This window comes from Tyto alba, unplaced genomic scaffold, assembly GCF_018691265.1.
Source record: "Tyto alba isolate M040663 unplaced genomic scaffold, T.alba_DEE_v4.0 Super-Scaffold_5, whole genome shotgun sequence".
Lineage (NCBI taxonomy): Eukaryota > Metazoa > Chordata > Aves > Strigiformes > Tytonidae > Tyto > Tyto alba.
Window position 1 is genome coordinate 22,275,943 of NW_024881326.1, and position 22,729 is coordinate 22,298,671.

At 47.3% G+C, this 22,729-nt stretch overlaps 1 protein-coding gene across 6 annotated transcripts in view; it reads left to right on the forward strand.

Annotated features, from left to right (window-relative positions):
* The window catches only part of LOC104365050 (muscleblind-like protein 3), a 91,355-nt gene that overhangs the window by 8,691 nt on the left and 59,935 nt on the right, over positions 1–22,729 (forward strand). Inside the window, exon 1 of one of the 6 annotated variants that reach the window (XM_032993779.2) lies at positions 3,450–3,615. The exons of 4 other annotated variants lie outside the window; for them this stretch is intronic. The gene's annotated coding sequence lies outside the window, so the exon portion shown is untranslated. Of the gene's footprint in view, positions 1–3,449; positions 3,616–22,729 lie in introns of those variants that run through there. One more of the 6 variants, XM_032993782.2, reaches the window with a different exon arrangement.

Below are 22,729 nucleotides of genomic sequence, written 5' to 3' on the forward strand. Positions count from 1 at the left end.
CTCTCCTGCATGAGGAACATGGAGCCCCTTCCCTCCTGCATCTCTGCAGTGAGGTGACACCTCCCCTGCTGCTGCTGAATGCAGCCACCTTGCTCAACAGTGCAGGCAGGTTGTCCCCACTCCTCCCCTGCCTGCTCTGCTCACCCCTTTGGACCAGTATGCCCAGGGCAGCTGGTGTGGGTGGCTCTTGCCCAGGACTGACCGCCTTCACTTTGATTTCCAGGGCCTCCAGGGCAGTCGGTTGAATAGCTGTGATTCACGTTTCTTCTGAGACTGAGGAGATGAGTAGGGCATGCGGGGTGGATTCTGCATGAGGTTATGTCAGCCTTGCTGAAGGGAAAGACCTGCTGGGTTGGGGACTTTCCAGCTCTGGTGACTGTGTTCTACTATGATGCATTCAGTAGCTGATGCTCAGATACAAAGATTGGAATGAGGATGTTGCTGCTGAAAGGTGAATTCATCTGTGTCCTATGTCAGGTGGAAGGTTATCCTTCTGACAAGACCTTGAAATCCATTCATAAGGTACAGGGAAGTAGAGACAACAGATTTATTTATTTTCTGTACAGTGCCACCATCTTGTTCCTCTAGAGATACCAGGATTTGTAAATTCAGCCCAGCTGTAGAGTATGTCCTAGATGCCCTTAGTTGGGAGATGACACCATTTTGCATGCCGGCTTACGTGAGAAACAGTTTCTCCCCCAGGTCTTGGAGCACCTCCACTTGCTCAGCCGTTCTGGGAGATGTAGTGCCTCGTGGCTTCTGGATGGGAAGAGCATTTGGTTGCACAGTGCTGCAGGATTCATGCCTATTGTAAGGTCTGCACTCAGTTCCTCCCATGTTTTTCTAATGTATATGACTTTCAGCTCACACAAGGAGAGGAACAAACTTGTGGGGAACATGTGTATTTGGGAGAATTGTGGAAGCCTCTTGAGAGGGGGGCATTGCTGAGGCAGAGCCATTGGCTGCTCAAGCTCCCGGGATGTGCTGAGTGCCCTTGGCTTCCACAGGTGCTATGAGGAGCTGAGCCTGCCGTTTCGTGCCCTTCCGGATGGGTTTTGTCACTGAAAGGTGAGCTTTCTTTCCTCTCTGCTTCTGTCTTCATTCTTCTGCCTTGTGCTTGATCGCATGAATGCTTGTCCTGGCTGAGGGCAGGAGTGAGGCCTGGGCCCCGTGCTTGGGCAGAGCTGCCCTGGCTGATGCAGTCTGTACTTGGGTTGGCTGGAAGTGGTGGTGAAATTGGAGCTGGAGGATGCCCAGGCCTGCGGGAGAGCTTCTGCACAGGTGGGGCTCAGCTGGTCACTGATGGCCATTTGCAAGGTGCTTGTTTTTTTTTTTTTTAATTCAATAAAATGCTAGCTATTATTGTTATGTACTGATTCATAAGAGTAATGCTTAATACAGCCATTGCATAAGGCCGTGAGCTAAGGCAGGTGCCTTTTTCCAACAGTAACTCCCTCTCTGAAACAAAAGGATTCGACAGTTGAGATGAACTGATCTCGTGCTACAGTAATTCACTACAAACTACATTTCAAATAGCTACCCACTGATGATTGCTCTGTAGGCTTGGGGATGTGTTGACTTTCCTTCCCAATGTGGGGACCAGGAGAGCAAACAAGGGAAGGCAGCCAAGCGCTCCAGATTTGGGGCTGACAGGCAGAAATGAGCAGTTTGTTTCCTATGGAGTTCCCCTTCGTTCAGTAAAATGCAGACATAGACGTGTGAGAAGCTTTTAGTGGGAACATTCATGATGTTCAGCAGCAAACATGTGGCTGGTGATCTGTTTGACTGATGGCTTTCTTTTAATCATCCTTAGATACTTGTTTGTCAATAGGATGTTTGGGGAGAGGGATCATAAGCTGAACTGGAACTTTTCAGTTTCAAAAGGAGTTTTTCCTCCTGAGAGTAAATCTGTGGCTGGCTTGTCTCCTGTTACTGTGCTCTGTCTTCAGTTTGCTGGTGCTGGCTTTAAAAACGTTTGATTCCTAGGAGGGTTAATGCAGAGCAGAGTCTGAACGTTTGTGAGGAGCAACCCAAATTTTAAGTCGAACGTTGGTCTCCAGCAACAGACACTTTTTGCTCATCCCCTTTGCCTGCAACGTGCACTGCTGCTGTGATGTGGCCGTTGGCTCCTTCTCCCCGGCAGAGCCCTGGGTTATGCTCCTTCTGCAGGAGTAACACTGCTGCTGTGCTGGTGAGACTTTCCCCATGCCTGTTGATAGGCAAAAAAAGCCATTAGGACTGTAGAACTTGTTTGCAGAGTTATGAAGCAATTACCTTAAAAAAAAAAAAAAAGATAGGATGCTTGTTAAATTAACACCACAAATGCTTTTTTAAAGACACTTAGTACAACAAAACTGCTGAGGGGGAGAAGTCCATTATGGTGATTATAGTCCAAATATAACATCTTTGTGATAGACAGAAAGTGAAGCTGACTACAAATGGGAGTGGTACTGAAAGGAAGGTAAAAAACTTAATATTCTGAATGATAGAAGAATTAATTTAAATTCATTTAATGTCAGTAATCTTTGTATTATTAGCCATAATCTGCTTCTGAGAAGCATACAGGCTTGGCTTTTTTTTTCCCCTCCCCTCCTCTCCATAGAACCACATTAATAAGAGCAAGGTGTTTCTCCTGACCTCTGCCTTTAGACTATGAGCTCCCAAGAGCACAGATTTTTCTTCTGTATTTTTGAACAGCATCTGCAGGTAGTGAAAGCTGCCACAAATAAACAGCAATGCTGGGAGCGTGTTACTGCAGTCCCAGATCGCTTAGCAAGGGTCTCATCCTGCGTGGTGCCTACAGGCGGGTGGAACTAGGGCTGCAGTCTTATGTTGGGTGCGTGGGGTGTTTTTAGGATGATCTTAAACCTGTACATTGCTGAAGTTGTTCTCAGCAGGGTGATCTTGGGAGGAAGCCTGCTAGCTGGGGAAGCGAGAGGGCGTGCAGGCTGCTGTATTTTTGGATGTACATCTTTCTTGGGGGGCGTACCAAGGGAAGATACAAATGCGACAGTATTGATGCACTCGATGCAGTATTGTTAGCTGGATTGTGGAGACAAAGAGGTGAGACTGGCTTTAGGATTGTTGTTTTGAGCCTTTAATGTGGGGACAGAGTGCTGTGGCACAGCGGCAGCATCCGATGGCTCTGGGTGGGCGGCTATCACAATCGACTTCATGCCTCTCCCTGTTGTGAGGGAGAAAGCTGGTGCATGCAAGTCATCTTAGGTTTCTGCAAGAATGTGATGTTGCTCATCCTAGAGATTCAGGCAACCAAAACGAGAGAGACAGAGAGAATTAAAGCGCAAGATCTGCTTGCTCATGACCTGAATCCCCTAATCACAGCCTGGTGTAAGTGAAGGTCTTAGGCTGGGTTGAGTGGAGGGCATCTCCACACAAGAAAATGTACATCCGCCCTCCACCTCCCAGAATTAGAGCTTACTCGTGATGAAATGTAGTTGTAAGGGGCCTTAAATCTTGCCTTAAATCAGACCCGCTGTGTGTGACATTGCTTCCCCTGTGGCAGGCACGTAGTAGGCACCTCGGTGAAGATCCGTGTGTGCTACCTGAGCTCCCTGTCCCCAGGACACCTCCCCTGGGTGCCAGAAGCACATCCTGGTGAGTCCATGCCTTTTTGAATCTGTCCTTCCATTTCATGGATTTGGATTAGAGCCTTAGTTGTATTTAAATTAAGTTTTGTGCTGCTACTTTCTGTTCTTTAATCTGGGAAGTAACATTGAGGCGGTTCATGCAACAGTGTGGCCACTTTCACTGGCCCTGTAATTTGCTTTTGACTGGATGTTTAATCTAGGGTGCCCCACTAACACCAAACCTTTGGTAATCCCACGCTTTCAGCTTCATGTTTGTTGTAAGACTGCAGCCAGTGATGTAAGGCTAGCTGTTTGGTTTTTTTTTTTTCCAAGTAGATGGCTAAACTGAAAAATCAGTTTTTAAAAAAGGAACTTATTCCACTTTGGGTGGCTTCAGCAAAAAAAACTTGAAGAAATTGTCAGCACATTTTTGTCGTGGAGGTGAAGGAAAGAACATTTTTTTTTTTGGTGGAAAGGTACATTGTTTATTAGATGAGAAGTAGAGATATTTCGGCTGATGGATGGAGGAAAAAAGAAAGAGGAAAACAAGGAGGGGGTAAGAAGCCTAATGCTCCTTGCCTTTTGTAAAGAAACGCTTCAGTTTTTCTTTTGAAGCAGTCTGGAAATTCAGGTTAGTCACTGTAAAACTGAATAAATAATTTCTCTGAAAAGCACTGCCTATTTTACACACATAGCAGATAGAAAGGCAGATTAAGATATTCCATAAAAGGACTTTAAATCACCTTTGGCTCAAATCCGTGATAGTGTAAACTGAGGGAGCATCTCTGATTTTTCTGTTACCTGAGGATCTGGCTTTTGTCTTGTTTTTAATCTCTTTTCCCCTCCCTCCCCTCCTCCTCCTGTGATATGAAAGGTGTATCTGTACGGAGGATTTCTTGCAGCACGCATTCAAGGACTGTTTCAGAGCTCAGATAATTTGATCCAAAGGCTCCTCCTAGCCTCGGTGGAGTTTTGTTTTTACAGCTCCTGTGAACCAGGAGGGTGCTGGTTCAGCGTCGTGTCAGATACAGATAATTGGGGTTCTGAACATTCCACACATTTAAAGAAAACACTGTGCAAATGTCTCTGAGAGCCAAGAAACACCTGTGTTGTTGCCCGAAGGTTGAATCCACAGCTATCTGCCTTATTGGAATAATCTGATAGCAGATTAGTTGCTAATACCTCATTCACGGTTGATATTTCCACTGCTGCTATTGATATGTGACCGAGGCTGAGGCTTTTGGGTCCCGAGGTGGAGTGCATGAGCCAGATCCCACTCATTCTTGGTACCCTGTTTATACGATGTGTTTGGGCAAGATAGGACAAGCTGTTCTCCATCCACCTCCAACCTGTGACTCCCACATGTTGGCCGTGAGGGGTGGGGGACCGCAAGGAACGGGCCAGGTGTGACATACCATGAGCTAGTTCTTACTTTGACCGTACCATTGCAGCAAGTCGCTGGGTTGTACCTAGTAAAGTACTGTTGGAAGGTGACGTGGTAGCTGGTTGAAGTCCTTCGTGTTCAGTTGGTGTCCTGCAATGATGTCTTGTGTGTTTATGCTAACGGATGAATAAGTGCCCAAGGCCAGGATGGACAGGGCTTTGAGCAACCTGGCCTAGTGGAAGATGTCCCTGCCCATGGCAGGGGGGTTGGAACTAGATGATCTTTAAGGTCCCTTCCAACCCATACCATACCATACTATTCTAACCTTTAGATGAAGCTGGATGTATCAGATGTGGCTATGTTTCAGTGCAATGCCAGGGCTGCATCTGAGGATACTTCGGGGTCTGTTGATTGAAGGTTCGTGTCATGTTGGGTGAGCTCTAGGGTAGGGGTTTACCTCACAGAACATAAAGCGTGTGTTTTGCATTTGCTTTTTGGCTCTTGAACATATGTGTGTTTTTGAAGAATGTGCAGTTCTGAGGGAGCCTCCTGTCAATAATCGTTAGTGTTTATGCAGTGTGATCAAAAGAGTCTCCTGGCTCTGCAGGCTGGAGGGGAGACTGAGTGTAGACAGGCCCACATTGGAGTCCCTGTGCGTTCGCTGTGCCCTTAAGGTAAAGGATTAAGCTTGCAGAAGAGGAACGAGGTCAGGTCTAGACCAAGAAGTAGGCTCTGGAATCCTGCCAAGAGTGTAAGTAAGGTTTTTCCTGTAACAGCATCCTAGATGTGACAGTTGTGTTGACTTAGCCGAAATGAGGCTGACATCTGTAGGTCAGGCGTGATTAAAAGGGAAGGAGGGTGGAGAATAGCTTCGCAAAGTAAAGAGGATTTAAAGATAACGGTGGGGGGAGACGCATGGCCCTTACTTGCAGAATTTGATTTGGCCTTGGGAATCTCACCCTGCCTGGGAGCAGGGACCTCCTTGTCCCCAGGTTCTCCGTCAGCCCCCAGAACACTGTGGCTGCTTCTCCCTTCTTCCCCAGTTCATGGATGTCTTCTGACGGATCCCTTTCCCCCGAGTCTGACTTTTTGGATAGAAGTCTGACTTAAGCTTTCCTTTTCTGCTGTTCAAGAGAAGCCTTCCACACAAACCTTTGGCTTGCTGTAAAACCCTGCCATGAAGACAACACCCACCCCTCGCTTTGTTGTGGTACAGGGTTAAGTGTCCGGGTCTCCTGCTTGGTGCAGATGAAAGGTGCTGTACTGCTGAGCCATGCTGTGTTGTTGAGCATTATGTGCCAGAGGCTGCTTCAGAAAATGTTTCTGTGCTCTTTTTGACCTCTGTTGCGTCTTCCTGCCCATCTTCAGTTGTGCTGGCAGCTGAGGATGCTGGAGACTCTCTCTTTTCTGAGAGGAGGAAAGAGGAGAATGATGGCACTTCAGAAGCAATAACCCCAGTGCTTTAGTAGAGCAGCATATTGTGTCCAAAACTGTGGTTCACAATCACCAGCTGCTGCTTAACTTACACGTTGAGCATGTTGCTCTCAGAAGTGCTTTGACACCGAGGATCCCCATCACTGGGCATGGGTGACCTGGGAGATGGGTGACAGAGAGGTGAGGTGACACTGCAAACAGTAGTATGAAGGAACATGCTGCCGCCAGAGTTGGGAATGCAATTTGTCTGTACTTCTTGCTTGGAGATAATCTGGTTCTGGTTTTTCCACGATGATTCCTTTCAATGGAAAAATGGCTTATTTGTTTAGATGAAAACTTCTGTGGTAAAAATCTGAAAGGAAAAGGGTGCTTGGCTTCTCCCTGAAGCAGGAGTTCTGGTTTCTAAATGAAAAACTTGCTTAGCAAGATAAAAATAGAGAATTACTTTATGGGGAAAGTACTCACTTCCCTGCTGGCTCTGCTCAGTGGCCTTCCGCTGTGAGGAAGTGGGGAAATTACCCTCGGCGCCCCTGGACCACAACTAACCCTGGTGGTTTTTCAGTGAAGCGACTAGAGTTACACCAGGGCTGCATTATGCCCCTCTAAATTCAAGGGATATATGAATCTGTATGAAAATTTAAGTCCTGCCAGGCACGTCTTCCCTCCCTGTAGGATATGCAATCTGTACAACACTGCATCATGAAGCATACACCATGTTGCATGGTGAGGTTCTTCATTTGGGTGCTCGTTCTAGCTAAGTAGCACCAATAGCTGTGATGACCGCTCACATCAATCCATTAATAACTTTTCTACTTGGGGAAATAACAGCATAAGCGCCAGTGTCCTTGCATAGAGTTCTGGGCCTCTCTGTCAGGAGACTGGCAATTATTTGATGATTTTGTGGAAAATAAATGATCTCGGCTCTCATTGTAGTCCCTAAATTCATTTTCAGCTGTGACAAGAGCCAGGATTTAAACCTGGGTCCCCAAAAGTAAAATGCAGTTAATTAGCCCACTCCATCATGTAGCTGTTCTCAGTTAACAAAGGCAGTACGTTCAGCCAGACAGTTCTTGCTCACAAGTGATGCTAACCTTTTGAGCTGCATGTATGGCAAAGCGTGCTTGCTCAGAGCCTGAAGTCCTTGTTTGCATCCCTTTTCAGCAGTGCTTCTTAACCCCTCTGCGCAGCCCCATTGTAATGCTGCTGGTCTCCGCTTGAGAGACTTCTGGCACCAGTATCTGTTTTAAGATTGAATGATGGTTTGTGTTACAGCAATGGCTGTGGGGTCCTACCAAGGTCAGAGTCTGCTGCAGAATAAAGGGGGAGAGGGTTTGTACCCTGAGGAGCTCGTAGCCCTCAGGGAGAACACTCAGGGTGATATGACGTTAGTGTTATTAACTGTAACGTGTGAATGGGGTTCAAGCAACATTAGAGGGGCCAAATGGGATGGCCAAAACTGCTTGGTTTCTGGGATGGAAGAAGGATGTGTGAGCCTTCATTTGGAGTCCTGGCTTGCTGTTCCCACCAGACCAGATCTCCTCGCTGGCTGGCAGCTTGTTTGCATCAGACACTGATAAGCAAGAGCTCCACCAAATGCTGCTGTGGTAGATCAGGTGTGGTGAGGTGTAGCTTGAAATAAACCATCAAGAAAGAACTGATGTCACTGAGGGACTCTGCTGCTCTGCTCCTGGCAGATCAGTGGTAGTGTTAGACATTTTTGCTTGCCATCTCCCCATTGATTTGGGTTTAGAGGCTGAGTCAAGGCAGCATGCTTCCTGAGCAGGGCAGGTTCTTGTGAAGTTTGCCTAGCTGGTCTCTGCCCTCAGGTAGGGAGGGCATTTAACTGTTCTTCTGCAAAGGGACTGCTTGGATTAAAGTTTCCTGAAATTTGAGTCCTTTGCAGTATCACGATGTTGTACAGTTTCAAAATACTATTTTTCTTTCTTGCACAAATATCTAAATTTGACTGTTGCCCCTGCAGTGTCACAGGATTTAGTAAACTGGGGAGAGGGAGAGTCCTTTGTTGAGGTATAACCATTGGCTATAGATTGTAAGAAGGTGTCTGCAGTTTAAAAAGCATAGGGCCTTATTTTCAGACCCTGGCATCTACTTAGATCCAGGCTGTTCAGTGCTTGGCTGCTTCCTGAAATCTGCACTTGCTGGTATTGTAATCCAGAGCTTGTGTGTGCAGGCAGTGCCATTTGGTTGAATGCAATCCTTGCACAAAAAAATCATCTGTATGTAGATACTAGAATGTGAACAGTGATGGCTGTGTGAGTGGATAGCGGGTCAAGACCTCCTGAAAATAGAAACATATTGATGTTGTTAGCAAAAGCTGTGGAGCATGTTTTCCTTGAAAATTGCTATTCAATATTGTCCTTGGTGTCTTTTGAATTAAACATACCGTGAGAGTCAGTTTGCTGGAATTTTGACTGTTCTGGAGGATTGGGTATTGGGTAGTCTTTATAAACAGTCGGAGAAGGTAGCATGACCTACTGAACAAGACAGCAAGATGCATAGGAACTAGCAGCAGGGAAATATAAGACAGGAGAATGCATGGAAAAAATATGTACAAGGTAAAACTTATGCAGCCAGCTCTTATGCAGCAAATAAAGCAAGGTCTTGCTGACCTTGGCAGCTGTACAGGGCAGCCTTTGCATAAGAATGATTTGTGATTAATATACTAGAGAAATTATTCAGGGACAAATATTCTGGTTTTCTGCGACACTGGGAATGCCATCTTCTTCTATCTCCAGTTGCAACACAAGAACACAAATGCATTGCAGACAGGGTAAGAGGAGCACTCCTCTCAAGCACTTCCAGTTCTGCTTCCCATGTCCTGGAGAAGGAAATCTGGTATTGTCCTCCTGGCAAAGCTGGACCCTTCCAGGCCATTATAGCAGCCACCTTTGAGAGGTGGCAGTGGCTGGATATAAAAGCAGCATGATGGGTGTCTGCCTTAATCGGTCTGTGCAGTTTGTGTTTGCTCATAAGAGATCTGTTAGACGCAGGGATCAGAGAAGTGCTTTGCTCTCCATGTTGTGCTGCAGCAAGGCACGCAGAGGAACCTAGACCTGCAGGCTGGTTAAATGCCAGGAGATACTGAGGTGTGGTAAAGCTTCGCTTTCCCCAATAGACCTGTCGGCGTTTCCCATGTCCCAGTGCTTGCGTGCAGCTCTTGGACAGGCCGAGCCCAGCTCACCCGCTGCTCAGCGTGGGCAGGAGTTATGGTGGAGCCTATGCACGGTGGCTCCCCGCATCCGACCCCAGGCCCCCTCCAGCTGAGATGGAGGTGGAACAGATGGATGGTGAGCTGGCTGGAGTTTCCACTCCCCGTGTCCTGAGGCCAGGCCAGTCCCCAGGCCACCTCCTGGGCCAGGTCTGCGCCTGCGCGTCTCTGCCGGGGGTGTTGCTCACTAAACCTTGCTACTTAGTACTGCTGATTTTCATGGGTTTTTCTTTCTCCTCGTTTCCAGCTGGAGAGATCAGCCCTGTAAACGGCCATGTTCAAGAGCAAAGCTATCTTGAGAATTTTGGCAGAGCAAGGTCTCCGAGGTCTCTCTATCGGGAGAGGGCCAGAGATGGTGTTTGTTGATATTGATCATGGGAAACGTAATTAATGCGGGTATAAAGTGTTAAATGTTAAATTAAAATGGGAGATTTAAAAGCAGTCGATAGATCAATTCCGAGGCTGGGATGAAGTGCTCAGACCTTCAAACAATAATCAGATTTCCGATAGAATCTCCACTGTGTGTAATTAAAGGGGTTGAAATATGAAATCAGGTGTTAAGGGAGTGATGTTTAGATGATGTTGAAAGAACAAAGATCCAGACAAAAAGAGCCCTCCTCTCTGCAGGCACAGCCCCCAGCCAGGCAGAAATGGTCTGGAACTTGGGGGTTGTACTGAGCTAGAGTCTAAAACCACAGGAAAACTGGAAAAATCCATGCTGCAGTGCTGAACGTCTGTGTGGATGGAGATGAGAATATTCGGACCTGATAGCTCCCTCGTAGTCTGATAGCACTTCGAAGACCTTGGTCCTCTTCTTGGCAAGTCAGCCTTCCAGAGGAGTGAGGACAGCATATTAAAACTGACCCCGGCAGGAAGTACTGCCATACAGAAGACTTCCCCAGAGTTAAAAATACTAATTACCAACTGTCACCGTGTTGCAGTGATATCCCAGCTAGTCAATAACAGCAAAGGCATGAAACTGATGTTTTGTTAAGAGGTAGAGTAGCAATTGAGGAGAGGAGTAAAGTCAGGTTCAGTGCTACTGCCAGTGGGATATATGGGGTGTCCTAGGGCATGTGGCATTTCCAGGACATTTCTTTGAAGTTTGTGGCTTTTCCCTTACCCTATAATCCATAAAGAAATAAGTAGAAAAGGCTTCAGAGGAGCAACTCCCTAGTTTAACTGGCTTATGAGTAGTGATACCAAACAAGTTCTGCTTTAGGGGCAGTATCAGGCTTTGCTCTTCCAGTCAGCTTAATTTTCTGATGCTGTGAGCTGTGTATGAAGCATCCTTTCCCCAAATATGTATCTTTGCCCTCATTCCTAAAGGAATAATTCAGAATATGGGACAGACATAGTATTTACTGTGGGCACTGCACCTGTCAAGGTAACATTACCATGGGATGGAGGGTAAAAAACACTTCTCTGCTAGGTAAGACGAATAAACTGGCTCATTAGCTCTGGGCACTTATTTGTTAACCTTGATCTGTACCTGTGATGTGATTATCTGTGAAGACGTAGCTGTAAGGCTCTCCAGAGCCTTGAAAGACGCATGTTTTAAGAGTATGTTCTCATTTTGTTTTATAATCCCGGTGGCAGCCTCTGCTGTGTAGTTCCTGAGGTTTAAATGCTGATTAGGTTAATGGATTGTAATGTAACCCCACCCAGTTGGTCATCAGTCCCTTGAAAATGCTTTGTGATTGTGATCATTATTGCTTAATTGCAAGCCCTGCCTTACCCATGGATTGAGCCAGGCCTGAGTTTACCTTGCTCCTTGCAGAGCAGAGGGTGAAGAGCAGGCAGGGAGGTGTCCACAGAGGAGCACTCTCTTGGAGCTTTTATATTGAGATCTCTAAAATTTCCACCGTGGCGTAGCTGGGCAGAAGTAACCTGATCTTTGGAAAAGTGCCTTTGTGCTGTAGCCTACAGAAGAGCTTCTTTATTAACAAAGCTTGAATGTGGGTTAGTTAAATTGTAGCCCTTGTATTCAAGGTCACTGTTAATTTTTTTTTAATTGAAAGCTTTCTCCCGAGTCTGGGGTTGCAAATGAGACTTACTGCGTTGAGCTCCCAGAAAGGGTTGGAAATTGTCGCACTTCATCCTATGATCGGTCTATGTCACCCTGACCCTCCCCTTTATCTAAGGGGAAAATAAGCTTTGTAAACTGCCGTACATAGATTGTAACTTCATCACTGATACTAGAAGTCCCTAAAAGGATGTGTGTCTGGGAAGAGACTGACTCTGTCTGCAGAATATCATAAAACCAACCAGGGGGAAGGCGGGGAGATAAGGGTGTGATTGTGGCCAAGGATTCCAAAGGAGATTTTACTCTTTCACATGAGGCATGGTGGAGCTGTGGTGGTCCTTGCCAGAAGGTGTTGTGGGCGCGAGAAGCTTGCACAAGTACTGGGGAGACTGGGCAAGTACAAAGGGAGGAGCTGTTTGGGGAATAGTGAGCAGGCAAACCACAACAGACTCGGGAAGTCCTCAGAGTTAGAAATAGTGGGAGGCTGGGGAGCACTGGGGTGGGAGATGGTGCATGTCTGCCTTGTCTGCTACTCTTGGGCATCTGTGGGTGCTGCTGGCTCCTTGGCTCCAGCTGAAAGGAGGGTCATTCCTCCATTCTCCTGCTGCTTGGAGGCCTTGCCCTCTCCTGCCCACACCTGCCTATGGATGGGAGCAGAGGAAGGACTTGCAGGCAGCATACCACTGAGAACTTGCATGCTGGAGGGCAAGTTCAGCCTCCCATGACTGCCTGCCAAGAAGCATTTTCTTGCCCTCCCTGCACCATTCCTGTCATTCTGGTTCCAGTCTGCTGGGTTATTTCCACCTACATCTTCAGCCCAACTAGGAGACCTGCAGCTCTGGGCAGCACAGGAGGGGTGAAAGGGTGCTTTACACCTAGTCCTGCACGCTTTCCCCCTGTTTAGCCTTCCCTTTCTCCTTTCCTAGAGAAAATATCAAGGATCAGAGCAGAGGTGCTTGTCTCCAGTCTTCTTGGGTGCTTTGGTGCTCCCTAAACTGTACCCCCACCAGATACTCCCCTGGGTTAACTCTGTCCTTGCCGATATTAAGGTGAAGCTCCTTGTGGTTTCATTCTTAGTGGGCAGAGTTGGCTGCTCCTCTGCTTGAGCTCTGGTGATTCTGGCAGAGCAAATCGCGCATGGTGCCTGTGTCAAGTCCCAGTCCTGTTTTTCCTGACCTGAATGCATGGAACAGCTTGTTCTCTGCTGTCTGTTAACCCTTACAAAGACGCTTCATCTTGTTTGCCTTTGTTATGTGTTGGCTGTGCTCAGCAGGGTCAGCTCAGTGCTTTGGGTTTAGGGGCAGAGCCTGTGAGGGAGTTAATTGCTGAGTGATGATGGCTCTCCCCAGCTGAAGATCTGCTCCCATGGGCTATTTAAGCCTCTGTTTCTTGTATCTCCATGCCAATCAGATTAGCTGGTGCCAGGAAACAGACCACGGCCTGCTTGCTCTTGAATGCACCCTTTTTCCTCCTTACCTGTTTATCCCAGTCAAGCCACTTCCTGCTCTGCCTTCGTTCTTTTATTTAGCTTTGTTCCTTCCTTTTCATTTTCACAGCCTTACTCTGGCCCTTCTCTCTTTCCCTGAGGCTGTCTCACTGGGTTTTGACATCCAGCCTTAACAACAGAGTAAATCCTATTCCCTGTTGTACTGCTGGCTGCTCCCTTTGCAGCACCGTGTGCCCCTCTGCGCTGCTGCATCAGGCTTTTCTTGCTCCTGATTCCCTCCACAACGGTTGCCCTGTTGTAATTTGTATTCCATTTAATGTGCAGAGGTAGAGAGATCTCCAGTTCAGTGATGCTGCTGAAGACACTCCTCTTCCCAGGAAAGAAAGGGAAGCAGGTTGAGGAGGGGAGTGTGGCTAAGAGCTGCCCAGCCACAGTCGGTCCCTGGGGCCGCCCCGGCTGCCTGTGCACCCCCAGGCATTGCTGTGCTCTTCTCCCAGCCAGACCCTTCCACTCTCTTGTTGCTGATTTTGGCAAGGGATTAGCTGTTGGAAAAATAAGCTCAAAAGGCCCCCCACGCTCACAGGACCAAGTGTTCCAGCCTGGCCATGTGTGCCAAACCAGGCCCATCCCCTGCCTCTTGCAAGGCCCCACCTTTATCCTTATTCTAAATATAAAATGCAAGGACATTCTTTCCTAGTTACTCTGTTCTGTTATTCTGACCTCATTAGACTTTCCCAATAGAAAATTTCATTGAACTCCTCTATTAACGGTGAAAACAAACAAGATCATTGGACTTCCTTTGGAAAAAATGCATCTATATCACAGGGAATTGCAGGGAGCCAAATTTCCACTGCTGAGTTTGTGCTGTACGCATATGTTCCCTCATATGTATTTAGTAAACAAAGTTGTCTTCACACTTAGAAGAATTTAGAACAATTTATCCTTTATATCTGAACTGATTTCCCTCCCTGATTTCAAATAAATTGCTTCCGTAGTGTTGTAACGAGCAAAGTGCTGTTAGCTAGGGTTGCAAGAACAGCCACTTTTTTCCAGACCCCTCTGAGCTAAATATATTTTGAGGCTTATGTATGTGCATGTACGTAGGAGTGATAGCCAGGTGATAGATTGCTAAGCCATATCATAAATTCAGTTTGTCGGACACCTTTGATTACCTCCTCTGCACTCTGCCCGTAATCATTCTCCTTCAAGCATCCTTCTAATGTTCTTAACAGCAGCCAATTAAAACAAAGACTCCACTTGCCATCTATCCCCTCTTCCCTCTGCCATCACCCAAGCTCATTCCCTTGTGTGGGGGGAAACAAGTGCATTGATGGATGGTGGTTCAGAGTGCACACTCAAGGTTTGAGAGAATATATCCCTATTTGTTCTTTTTTTGCACGCTGCCTTAAAAGTCGGCTTAGACACCCAACCAGGCAGGGATGGGTGCTTGTGTGTTTGCATGTTGTTGGCCATGAGTAGCTGGGGGCTGCGGGGCGGTGGCAGGAAGGACGGGGCACGTGGAAAGTGGTGTTCGTCTGTACATCTGCCCTAGCTAGGCTAGAGCCCACCTTCTCAGGCTCCTGGTTTTGATTCATGCTGAGTCAGATGCTTTCTGGAAGAAAAGCATGCCACCAACCTGAAGTGGGAAATTGGAAGCAATTCAGGTCACTAAGACTTCCACAGGGGAGAGAAGTTGGAGGCTGTCACATTACAGATGCAGGAAGATAAGGAGAGAATTGAAGATCTGAGGACTTCAGTTGGCATCCATGACTCAGGCATCTCAGGGAGAACAGAGGATGTTCAATCCCTGAAAAGTTGATTCATCCACCTGGCAGTGAGATGAAGAGCAATGAATAACAGATTTTGGGGTGTGTGGAAGGCAGGAGAAGCCAACACACTAACTTTGAACGGCTTGGGAAGTGTCTCAAGGGCGACTTTGACTTCCCCTTGCCTTTTTCAGGGCTTAGCAGCGCTGGCTCCTCTCCACATGCATCTCCAGCCCCTCTGTCCCACAGGGGCACCAGGCAGGCAGCCCCGGCCCTGGGCCACCAGATGAACGGGTGGCACTTGGAGCCAAAATACGCTGCCAGAACTGGCCCTTACACCTTGCAGGTGCCTCTTGGCTTGGCTGCTCCCCAGCACGTACTACGGCAGTGCCTCCCGTCCATGCTGGGACGGTGCTTATTGCTGCCCAAGCAAGATTGGAGTGGTTGGACATGCCTTTGATCCTGTTGAAGCCTGTGGGGTCTGAGACAAATCTACTCATCTAGTGCTTATACCGCCTTTACTATAGTAGTTTCTCAATGCCTGATGGCTGTTCCTGGGTTTTATCTGCCAAACATCACTGAGAGATAGGGATGTAACGGACCTGTTTGCAGAGGGATTAAGTGACTTGTCACTTGGGGCACCTGTGGCTGCAGCAGGGCTTGAGCCCCTGTTTCCAGGGTCCTGGTCTGGCACTTACAGACTAGAGCATCTTTCCTCTTTAAGTGGTGACCTGTGGCAACTACCTGCACGACAATAATGCCTTTGGGGTTTGGGACTAGGCTGCTCTGGATTTTCACTGGCATATGGAAGTGGAAAATATGCTCTCAGTTCATTGCTGTGTTTGCTTTTCCTGATTTTCCTGCATGTTCTAATTTCTTTTAATCGTGAAAGAAATTGTCTTAATACGTTGGATGCTTTTGTTACTGGTCTTTCAGTCTCATTCTGTCATCACCTATTTGATTTGCAACCTGAGGATGCTGTTAGAGGTCTGAGTTGAGAAATAAGTCAAGGCTTTTCCCAAGTGCTGAATCGTTTCACAAATGTTTCTTGAGTACTTTTGTGCATGGTATGCCCTTCCGTGTAGCCTGTAAGTGATAGGTGTTTTCGTTATTGTGCAGGAGTCCTCATTTTTAACACATCGTGTAATTCAGATGGACTTGAATGTAGTAGCATAAAGACTTTGGAGGCCTGCCCTATGCGAAGGGGAAAATTACTGTCTGGCCCAGAGTGGTGGCTTTGTGATGACTGCATTGTGTTCTGGTGTTCTGTGTTTGTACCAAACTGGTTTGCTGCCAAGTTACTTATGGCTTATCCAAGCGCTCAGTACAAAGAATGTTAAAAGAAAAACTATTTTTGTTTTCTGTGAATTCTTCCAGCTGAGAGAGAACTTGAACCACTGTCCAAATGCTGTCTCCTCTTTCTGCAGGCCACCAGGTAGGACAGCTAACGTGTGAGTGGGTGAAACTATAGTGTCTGTGTGGGAGCACATAGGTGCTTTGAGGAGATGCGCTATGGGACCTGAATGGAAAATGCTTTCCTGCTGGAGAAAATCCGTCTCCTTGAGCAGCAGGCTCTGTGATTGAGAGGTCTGGAGTGAGAATTTTCCAGGCACAAGTACGTGCACATGGGCAGAGGCACCTATGAAGCACCAGACCTGGGCAGGTGTCCTCTGCATATGCAGCAAGCCTGACACCTCCCAAGAGCCCCAGGCCTCCTCTGGAGCACGGCAAATGGCTGAGCTGGGCTCCGATTTTAGTATTTCTGCTACTTCATGGAGTATATTGGCTGGCTTGAGGGCTTGGGCCATGCTTAGAGCTCACAAGAGGCCCACAGGTCGTGGCTGCCAGCAGAATCCCATGAAGGGCAGTTGGGTAAAGGCATTCCCTCCCCTCAGCTGTCCCCATCGGTCTGCCCAAACACACGAGGACACTTATCTGATTGGCAAGGACCTTGGGGGTTTCTTGAACACTGAGTAGGATAATCAGATAGATTGTGGGATACATCTGCTTGATCCTATTTCTTACGATTACGTGGTGGGGAACAAGCCTTAATGAGCCTTGGCCTTTCCTGTCTCCTCTGTAAATTTGTTTGACTCAATTGAGCTCTCTTTGTGTGAGACAGCTCTCTTTGTGCTTGGAGATGGAAGCATCCACCTCTGAAGCATACTGTGCTTTGAGACGGGGTTTGGATTAGCTGACCTCCAGAGATCCCTGCCAACTTTTTTTTTTTTCTTTTTTTCTTTTGTGTTTGCAGCTGGTGTAATTGTGGTCCTAACCCCTCCCAAGCGGTGCTGGCACTGGAGGGGATTTTAACACTGCTTCACAGCAGCGCAGTAGCTGCTTCTGCACTGCAGAGGAAATGCTTCTTTTGGGTTAGCTGCCCTGTTCTAACGCGGCTCCCTGGCCCTTAGCACCAGGAAGCTGCCTCCCCTAGGAAGCTAAAAGGGATTTGCAAGATGGGTCCCAACAGAAGGGAGCATCCTTCTCTGTGTATCTGTGGCCGGGGAGCAATGGGTGCTGTGCTGGAGCCTGGCTCAAGTAAAACTCCCGCTTGGCTGCCTGACCAGCAGAGCATCCCCCAAGAGCACCCATATCCCACAGGAGGGTGTGGGATTGCAGTGGGACACCATCACTCCTGGCAGAGAGCTGGAGTAGGAAAAGGGGTCTTATTCTCTAACTGGTCCCAAATAAGCTGATAGCAGGAAATCAAAAGCCCAAAAGAACAAAAATGTGCACGTGTGGTTATTCTAACAACAAATTGATTGAGCGAAACAGGGGGAAGTTCCCTTTGAATCATTGCACTGCGTGCTGCCCTGGAACACCCTATGGAAAGGTATTTGTGATGCTGAGGCACATGTGTTGGTCCAGCACAGCAGCTTCTGTGACTTTGTTTGAAGACAAACAAATAAACAAAAAAGCTCCTTAAATTGCAGTGTTTTTGTAATGCATTTTTGGCTTAGAAATCCCCAGCAGATAGCAGCAAATAGCTCCCAACCATTTGTGTTTTGGAGAAGAGCAGGAGTGAAGGGGAGGGGAGTTCTTTGAACTTTGGTGGACAAGAGGTGGTGGAGGTTGATGAAGAAGGAAAACAGATTGTGAAGATTTCAGGCAGCTGAGGGAATAGGAGCACCACAGTCCACAGTGAAGAATGGTAGATTTCAGAAACAAAGGAGGTTTTTTTAAAATATTTCCTTAAACTTGGCATTTATTTTTCCTGTGATTGTTTGCTGCAGGGTGTAAATGTAGAGAATTGCATGTACGCAAGGGAGGATAAAGTTCCCCAAGTTTATTTGTACTTTTTTTTTTTTTTTTTTTTTCTCTGCAGTGAAGGGCTTCCTTTCCACGCAGTGCTCTATTTTATCTTTTTTCTCTTTTGTTTTTTTTTTCCCCTCGGTTCCTCAGCTGCCACCTCTCCAGGTAAGAGAGGTGCCTAGGTCGTGCCAGGGCAGCTAAGAGTAGCGGGGAGCACCCAGAGGCGAGGGATAGATGATCCATTTTCCCAAGGACAGCAGCACTGCTGTCCCTGCAGAGCACCACAGCCATCTTCTGGGTGCCATAAATCCAGGAGCTTTAGCAAGGTTGGCGAGCTTCCGAAGAGGTGAGACGCAGTATGTGCAGTCTTCCCCACTGAGGAGCAGGAGGATTTTTCTGGTGCTGCTCTTACCTTAGAGGTCACAATCAGTAACAAACACTCTGCAAAGTCACTCTGAGCCAGCGGTATCAGCAACGATGGGGGAAGAAGGACGAGCATTAGTGGCTCCTTCAGCACAGAGGTGTGTGGTATTTGCATGCCCAAACATCTGCCTTGTGCACATAGCCACTTCTGTAGCGGGTTTGTGTCCTGCCAATGAGGCTTTCCCATTGCAGCAGCATCAGGGAATTGTTTTATTTGCACATGTGGCTTCTGGTTTCTGCCATCCTCTTCTGAACAGACAGCACTCGGGGCTAAGTTGACTCTTTGGCACGTGGTATGATCCCTGGTGATTCACAGCCCCCGACATCTGTGGTTAGACCTTGAACAGAAACTTCTCATGCATGGCCATGGTAGAGGAAACCTGCTCCTTTTCTGAGTTACTGGTAGAAGAACAAAAGAAGGTTTATTTTCTTCTAGCTGTAAAGGTCTACCTTAATTTAAGTAAACTGTTCCCTGAGGGAGAAAGTGTCCAGGTACAGAATGTTCACAAAGGAAATACTCAAAGTGTCTACCGTGTCCTCAAAGTGTTTGCTTTAAAGTATGAGGGCCAGAGCAAAAAATAGAATATTATTTTCTAATTTGAAAGCAAAAATACCTCTTGCAGACGGCAGAAAATAAATTGACCTTCTTCGGGCTTGACACTGCAGCCCATTAAGTGCACAGGCGATGAGAAGCTATGGAGAAGCTGCGATTTGCAGAGATGGCTCCTGTCCCAAGTGCACAGCCCGTGTGAGCGCGGGGGGTGGGAGCCGGCCCGTGTCAGGGGCAGCCCCGCTGTGTGCAAACTGTTGGCGTTGCAAGAGCAGAGGAATTGGCGTCTGTAGGAATCTGAGCGCTGCTGGGTTTTCTGTGATAGAGGGTAAGAGCCTTGCTAATCAGGACTTCAGCAGTGGAGAATCCACACCTTGACCTTATGGGGGTTATTTTTGTGGTTTCTTCTGCTGTTGTACAGCACTTTTGAACCAGTCCCAAGTGAAGTAGAGCTGCCCTGGGATCCAATCATGGCAGCCCTGGGCTTTTCTGAGGCCCAAAGTGAGCTGCTCTAATGTCAGCCAACTGAATTGATGTCATCATGTTCCTGGCTCGGTGGGTCCTAGATGAAGATTATTTTTTTTTATATATTTCTTATTTTTCCTCCTCCCTGACTCTGGAAGCTCCCCATAAATGTGGGTTATCTTACCTTGTGCATCACTGCCAGTAAATGTACGAGTATAGCACTCCCCAGTAAAATCTTGCCCTCAACTATACTGTTTTTTGGTTGCTTTAAAGAGCAATGATGCAGCTTTGTGTATTCCTCTTTGTTACTGCTGTGAAAGTTGAGGAGAAAGAAAGGACTGGGGAAGATGCTCAGACTTGGCTTTCCATGGGAGGATGTGAAAATGCTGTTGGATGGGTGGTAGTATTCTAAAGACTTCTGTTTCTCTTTCAGAACAAAACAGTTCAATGTGCTATTTTCATTGTTCCCGTTTCTTTTTGCCATGCAGTGTTTCCAGGAGCACAGTATTTATTTGGAAGTTTGTTTGACAGTGGAAACATCTCATTGCTGTTTGAGGGAGGAGTTCCACATGCTAGCTTATTGAGGAGGGGGTGGTGGATGCACCAAGCTCTTCCATACCCATTAAGGTACAAAGAAAAGCCAAGGTTACGGAATGGTCTCAAAGTTGCAAGGACTGGTGAGTGTGTCATTTGTGCTGCTAGCTGAATTTAGTGCTTTGAGGAAAGGCCATAAAAAAAAAAAAAAAAGTCTTCTTTGGCTCTGACAGTATCTAGACGCTCAGAGAACATTAATAGTTCAAGGGTGGGATGTAAGTTGTAGTGGAATTGGTGAAAGATTTGAGGTCTGAATTTTGCAAACTTAAGGGTTCAGTTTCTCTATTGCTGTGCCTCCAGGGTGTCCATCCCTCCAGGCTGGCTGGGTCTGAGCTTTCATTGACCATAACTTGGAAAACTGGGTAAAGCATGCAGCAGCCTGGCAGTACAGGGCTGAGTTTGGACTCAGGAGAGCGGGTCCTCAGTGGCTCTGTCATGTGCTGGTGGTTTGTGTTGAGGAGGGGAACATGGACAGCATCACATATGCTTTGGGAAAGCTCCAGTGTCCCCTCACTGCCTGCTGGGTTCCTGTTCCGCTTCAGACAAAGGGGAATAGTAGCTGTTCTTGCTCACCAAGACTGTCAGTTAGGGCAACAGCACTTTTGCTTCTCATCTGAGCAGTTGTGACCCAGAAAATCCTTGAGGACCAATAAATAAGGAACCCACTTCACCACTTCTACTGAGTAATTTTTTTCTTCTCTCCCCCCCCCCCCCCCCCCCCCCAATCTCTCTTAAATAGCATCATTTGCACTTGGGAGCTGCTTGAATCTACCCTGTCACATAAATTACCATCTCTGGACTCGGCTGTCAGGAAGCGTCCTCATGAATTGACATCCATGGGGGGTGTCAGCGGAAGGGGATCAGTTTCGTGGAAAGCAGAAGGAATTCAAGCGTCAAGTGAATACGCTCGTCCTCACGTTACCTCAAGCGCCGAGGGCATCTCAGGCCGGCTTCTAGTGGGACCCAGCCTGACCTTTGCTCCTCAGACTGCCCTTGTTACCCTTCACTTGGGTAGCTGCAAGGCTGGGTCTGACATCTGGAGCAAGCCCTGTCTTCCTGCATCTGAAGCAATTAGAGCCTGAGGCTCTAAAAGGAGCAGGGGCTTCAGGGATATTCTAGTTTTCTTACAGGGATAAAGGCCACAGGCTTTTCTCTCTGCTCTGCTGCTTTCTCCAGCTTTGATGCTGCTGCTGTTGAAATGAAATTGGCCCATCTGGTAGTGAGGGAGATGAACTCTGCCAGACGGACCTGGCTTGCTGGGAAGGGTTCAAAAGGCAGCACCTTTGTTGTATTTCCTGCACGCTAACGAAGCCTGTGTTTTCTGGAGCTACTTTTTATCCTTGTTGTATGTTAGTTTTGGCATGGATGCTTTTATTCCTCCTATTTAAAATAAGCAGGAGAACAAAGTGAATAAAATGCCAGTTCCCTTCCCCCCTAAAAATAAAAAAGGATAATACAAGGGAATTGTAAGGATGTACTGTGGTGAGAATGGTTACAGTTGTTTGCTGCCAGGAGTTGAAACATGGAGAACTGAAGCTTTGTAGTGTAAGTGGCCGGTTCCTGTCTGATGTGTGTTTTCCTTCGGCGGCGCGCACGGGAGCCTCGCTGCAGCAGTGCACAAGCACTCAGAGTGATGTCAGCCCCGAACACAGAGGTTCTTGGCTTTCCCTGTGGCCACACGGAGAGGGAATTTGCAGCAATCCCAACACTGACAGAACTGTATTCGTTGACGTGCAGAAAAGCCTGACTCGTGTTCCTCTGGGCTGCGATCATATAAGCCGAAGTGTGATGACTGCTGCCTGTGCTTGCTGGCCTCCCAGCCCTGATAAACCTGTGAAGCGGTTTCATTTATTTAGGCCCTGATTCAGCAAAGCACTTAAGTACATGCTTCGGGTTTTCTTCTTTCCAGTAAGCTTGTCAGCGTGCTCAGAGTTAAGCATGTGCTTAAGTGCTCTGCTGAGTGCACAGCAAACAAGTGGTGGGGGCAGTGTGTGCTGCTGCTGTGCTCTGCTGGTTGGCATGCAGGCTGCAGGATTGAGGCCCCCAGTATTAAAAATTTATTCGTTTACTTGGCTCCTCCCAGGACAGGAGCTCTAGTCCCAGAGTCTGAGATGGTAGTCTGGCCTTCTGCAGGAAGATGGGTTGTTTCTGAGGCACAAAATATTCCTTGCTCTTGCACGTTGAACAGACGGGTGTGCTCTTCAGGATATGGGGCAGGGGGTCTCGGTTTCCGTTGGCAGGATATTGGCAAGTATTTCTTCAGAGTTTTCTGTTTGTTTTCTCCCCTCTAAGAGTTATAAAAGAAAAATATCAACCATGTTACAAGTATCCGAATGTCTTGATATTTGTAGCTTAATATTTCGTAGGATTCATTTGACTTATCTTCCATTAACGTGATTCCCTTCATCTTGAGGACTGAGCAGCTTAGTGCAAGCATGTGTCTGTGTGCACGTGTGTGCTCCTGAGCTACATGGGTGAGAACAAGATGAATGTTTGGTTTATATTCTGTGGGATTTCTCAGTGTAGAGGGGCTGGGAAGTGGCAGATATTATTACACTGGTTGTACATCTTG